Below are 5,315 nucleotides of genomic sequence, written 5' to 3' on the forward strand. Positions count from 1 at the left end.
TTTTTTTCCTACAAGCAAAAAGCATATAGAAGCTGTCATCAGCACAGGAATTTTAAAGCCTAAAAAGAAACCTTTATAAAATCCAAACAAAAAAGCTGAACTCTGCCCATTGAGAGATCGATCCAAAAACCAAACAGCAAGAAAGCAAAGCAGACAAGAAAAACAAAGAGATGATCAAAAGCAGAGATGGAAGCAGAAGATCATCTACTTCAAGCTACCCTGCAGATTTGTTGGTTTGTTTCCCTTCAAGAGCCCACTTAGCTCTTACACCTAAATCCATTTGTAGCCCATCTCGTCCCTCCATCTCCATCTCCACCACCAACCATCATCCCCACCACCGTCGCCAGCCCAGCTCAAACTCTCCAGCGGCGGTGGAAGAGGACATGGGAGTCCTGCTTTGTGGGCTAAACAAGCAAGCAGTAAGAACATGGGCGGTGAGGAAATAGCCGAACCAACTTCACCTAAAGTCACTTGCGCCGGTCAGATCAAAGTCCGCCAAGAAAACGCGGCGGGAAAGGAAAGAACTGGCAAACGGTGATGGAGGAGATAGAGAGGATACATAGCAATAAATCTAAGAGCAAGTTTCTTGGTTTATTGACTTGTCTAAAGAACATCAAGTTCGACTTCAGGTGTTTTGGTGATTTCAGACATGCTGATGTCATCACTAGCGACGACGATGAAGAAGACGAAGATGATGATGAAGAAGAGAATACAAAGAATGTTTTCTCCAAATGGTTTATGGTTTTACAAGAGGAAGAGAGTAAGAGCGACGACGACAAGACATCAAGAAGTGCGTCGTTGATGAAAACGCAGACGCAGACCGGCGGTTCCACCGTCGACGCGCTTTTGCTAATGAGGTGTAGATCGGCTCCGGCGAAGAGTTTGTTAGAAGAGAGAATGCAAGTGAAAACAGAGCAAGATACCAAAGAAGAAGAGGTTGGTGTGAAGAAAATAAGAAGGATTGAGATCACTAATGGAGGAAGAGAAGATGGAGTTAGTGTTGATGAGATCGATACCGATTATTACAGACTCTCTTCAGACATAGCTAAGGAAACTTGGGTTGTCGGAGGAGTTCAAGATCCTCTGTCTCGGAGTCGTAGCTGGAAAAGCTAGTTTTTGCCAGTTCTATTGTTACTCACAGTTAATCATCGTATTTTTAAAATATGATTAAGCTTTTTTTACTATATTTTTCATTATATGTTAATTAATTTTGATTTTTTTTTGGGGTTTCTTGAATTTCCAGGGTAACTCAAATATTGTGTTTTTCTTTTCATCACGACGTTTATAATGTTGCTGAAATATGTACATGCTTTTATATTATGTTTACGTAACTCTATGGCTGCAACTGGAATGACATTTTTTGGAATAAAATCATTTGGAATGGATCATTCCATGGGATTCCATGAATTAGTTACCAGTTATTATGAATGTTTTCCAAAATCAATTCCACTTATTCCATTTTTGGAATGGAACAAAAAAATAACCTTTGTAAAAGTCATTCCTTTTATTCATGATTCTAAACCTCTGTGAATGAATGGAATGTGTGGAATCTTTATTCCATTATAATTTCAGTTTTTATTTCATTTTTAACATCATTCCAATTTTTCTATTCCATAAAAATCATTCCTTTTATTCCTAACATTCCAATTAGGAATAACCAGTTGCATCCTATGTTTTATAGACAATTTTTTGTATATGGTGTTTGATCATACGTTAGGTGCATATACCATTGAAGAGGTCAATAAATGGACCATATTATAGGTAATCATATGATAAAATTATATTCAAATGACGTCGTCCAATTATAATGGACATAATCGAGATATGTATTTACTAATTTTCAATTAGCGACACAACTTCAAGTTTCTTCTTGCTGATAATTAATGACATCAACTGACTAACCAACGTGAGCCATGATTATGCGAGTTTCCTCGAGTTAATGGAGAAAAACACATCATGATTAGTAGAAGTCAAGAGCAGAGAGAAATATTCACAAGAAACAACCTATATGAACAGTGTAAAATGTCTATAACAAATTCTCCTTCATCATCGTCTTTGTTCGTTTTGCGATAGTACTAGCAGGATACGTTTCCGACCCTAATTAGCAAAACAAGTCGAACACAATCCAATCCGAACCGATTCCTTTAAAACCGGACATTTTCATAAATAATTTAAACTTGAAAATAGAACAACTTATGAAAAATAATGGGCCAAGGCCCATATAAATGGCCTATATCACACAATTGTCGTCAGTTTTATACACACGTCAGCAGTGGAATTTTCATTACAACATCTTTTGACCATTTCCACGCGCCACCGTGAGCGACCACGTGTCGACGTCATTGACTGTTTGCTTCTCACACCGTCAACATTGATCATTCACATCGCAAGTTTTATGTTTTCCGTTACGAAGAAGAAACCCTCAAAAACCCAAAAACCAGATTAAAAGAACGAGTAATCGAGAAACAAAAAAAGATCGGGGCTTTGTAGAGAAGATGAAGGCAGAGACGGTGACACTGATTCTGGTGAATCTAGCCGGAATTATGGAGAGAGCCGACGAGTCTCTGCTCCCAGGTGTATACAAAGAGGTCGGTGCAGCTCTCCACACGGATCCAACCGGGCTCGGGTCGTTGACACTGTTGCGATCCATGGTTCAAGCCGTTTGCTATCCATTAGCTGCTTACATGTCCATGCGGCATAACCGAGCTCACGTCATTGCTCTCGGTGCTTTCCTCTGGTCCGCTGCTACTTTCCTTGTCGCTTTCTCTTCCACTTTCTTCCAGGTTCTGTCTTTTTGTCTGATCCATTTGTGTTGGGCTTAGTGAGACACGTTATGAGTTTAACTCTTGTGTCATGTCTGATCTAACAGGTAGCAGTGTCGAGAGCTTTAAATGGGATTGGTCTTGCTTTGGTGGCTCCAGCGATTCAGTCCCTTGTTGCTGACTCAACGGACGATGCTAACCGTGGGACTGCTTTTGGATGGTTACAGCTAACAGCAAACCTCGGTTCAATCATAGGCGGGCTTTGCTCTGTTTTGATAGCTCCATTAACCTTCATGGGTGTACCTGGTTGGAGAGTTGCTTTCCATATCGTAGGTGTGATCAGCGTTATAGTTGGTGTGTTAGTCAGACTTTTCGCCAATGACCCTCACTTTGTGAAGGATGGTGTTAATGTTCAACGAGTTTCAAGAAAACCTTTTTGCTCAAGGTTAAGGATTTGGTCAGGGAAAGTGGTACTGTTGTAAAGATCCCTTCTTTTCAGATCATTGTTGCTCAGGGAGTGACCGGGTCGTTTCCCTTGGTCTGCTCTATCTTTTGCACCCATGTGGTTGGAGCTTATCGGGTTCTCGCACGGGGAAACTGCAGTCTTGATGGGTTTATTCGTGGCTGCGTCTTCTCTTGGTGGGTTATTTGGTGGCAAAATGGGAGATTATCTGTCGACACGTCTCCCTAACTCAGGAAGAATCATTCTTGCACAGATTAGCTCAGCTTCAGCGATCCCGCTCGCTGCTATTCTCTTGTTGTTTTTACCTGACCTGACGATCTGCTGGTGCGATCCATGGTGTGGTCTTAGTGCTATTGGGACTGTTTGTTTCTTGGAATGCTCCTGCTACCAACAAGTAAACACACACTCTTTTCTCGCTACTACGCTTTGAATACTTGTAACTTGTAAGTACACTCTCTTCTTATACTGGCAGCCCGATCTTTGCTGAGATTGTTCCAGAGAAGTCAAGAACAAGCGTCTACGCGTTAGACAAATCGTTCGAGTCCATCTTGTCATCGTTCGCTCCCCCTGTAGTTGGAATCCTGGCACAGCATGTCTATGGTTATAAACCAATCCCTCAAGGGTCATCAAGGTCAGCAGAGATAGCAACAGATAGAGAGAATGCAGCTTCGTTAGCAAAAGCTCTTTATACATCTATGGCATCCCAATGGCGGCTTGCTGCTTCATCTACTCCTTCTATACCGTACTTATCCTCTAGACAGAGAACGTGCTCGGATGGAGGCTTTTATAGATTCTGAGATGCGTGAACTGCTTCCGGAAAAATTCAAATATAGATATCGAGTTTTCACAAGAAACCTAGTAGATAATAACATTTGCAAAATAGCTTTACAAGAGGTTTCAATATTATGTTCTTTACAATGTTAATAACTTTATACAGCAGAAGATTGTGAGCTTATCTGCTGGGTTTTGTGGCGGAGAGCATTATGAATAGCCCGTTTCTAACACGAGTGAAGCCAACGAGTCCACCGGCTTTGCAGAGATCTTCAAGCTCACGTTCACTTAGAAAGATGTGAGAACCTGAGTATCTCATTAGTTCCTATCACCAGAATGCATAATCAGCCACGGAACACACCAACGATTGATATTTTAAGGCTTAGAAGTAACACACACCTGGCGAAGATTCTTCAAGAAAGGGATAAAGCTGAAGGGCCATCATAGATGAAGGTGGTGGCAACAAATACTCCACCAGGTCTAAGAACACGGCTTATCTCAGCAAACCTAAAAGATCCAAGGGAACATAAACATTGTTTTTTTGCTAAAGGTTTGAATTAAGATAAAAGGCTTTTACAGCTGAGGATGGCGAAGGCCAGCAATGCAAAGCAGCACCAGCATGGACTGCGTCGACTGAACCCGAAAGAAAAGGGAGTCTAGCTATGTCTGCTCGGACCAGAACAACTTTCCTAAACAAAAAAACATTACATCTGGTTTCGCAAGACAGTAATGGAAAAAGGTTATAAGTACAAACTCTTTGTTAGTAAGGTTTTCTTCTTGGTTTAAAGAAGTCATAGCACTGTTTTAGCATATTCTCCGAGTAATCAAGGGCGATCACCCGAGAAAAAGCTCGCTTCTAGCGAATAGTCCCGAGAACATCCCACTTCCGCAACTGGCGTCAATGATATTGCCGCCAAAAACAGGCTTCAGTAGTCTTTAGCCATTTCAAACTGTGAAATACAATGTTAACCATCATGAGCATCTAACAAACTACAAGTCCTTTTCGAAAAGGTGAGAGTTCTTCTCCGCCTCACCTCTTTCTCTGGTCCTGAAAACCACCCCATATGAAGTTCTGACGCCAACCCCTCTCGTAAAGGAAGAACTAACGGAGTCCTATAAATCAACAACACACAAAGAGACTCAGTTAGAAAATAGTATAAGACTTAGAGCCTAACATTGAATCATACGGTCAACCTGAATATCTCGGTTGAAAGAGGCATGGTTCAGTGTACTGGTTGCTTCCACTAGCAACAGCCAAATCAAGATGCGCGTCTCGTTACCAGAGTAACCTCTTTTACATGTATTTGTCATGTAACTGA

The 5,315-nt window shown here is 41.3% G+C and overlaps 3 pseudogenes; 2 read left to right on the plus strand and 1 right to left on the minus strand.

The window, feature by feature from the left end:
- Positions 1-153: 153 nt before the first annotated feature.
- On the plus strand, positions 154-1,178 carry LOC125603025 (annotated as a pseudogene).
- Positions 1,179-2,457: 1,279 nt separating this feature from the next.
- LOC125603023 lies at positions 2,458-4,084 on the plus strand (annotated as a pseudogene).
- Positions 4,050-5,307, minus strand: LOC125603024 (annotated as a pseudogene).
- Between the last annotated feature and the right edge of the window lie 8 nt (positions 5,308-5,315).

This window comes from Brassica napus, unplaced genomic scaffold (genome assembly GCF_020379485.1).
Source record: "Brassica napus cultivar Da-Ae unplaced genomic scaffold, Da-Ae ScsIHWf_3069;HRSCAF=3880, whole genome shotgun sequence".
Classification (NCBI taxonomy): domain Eukaryota; kingdom Viridiplantae; phylum Streptophyta; class Magnoliopsida; order Brassicales; family Brassicaceae; genus Brassica; species Brassica napus.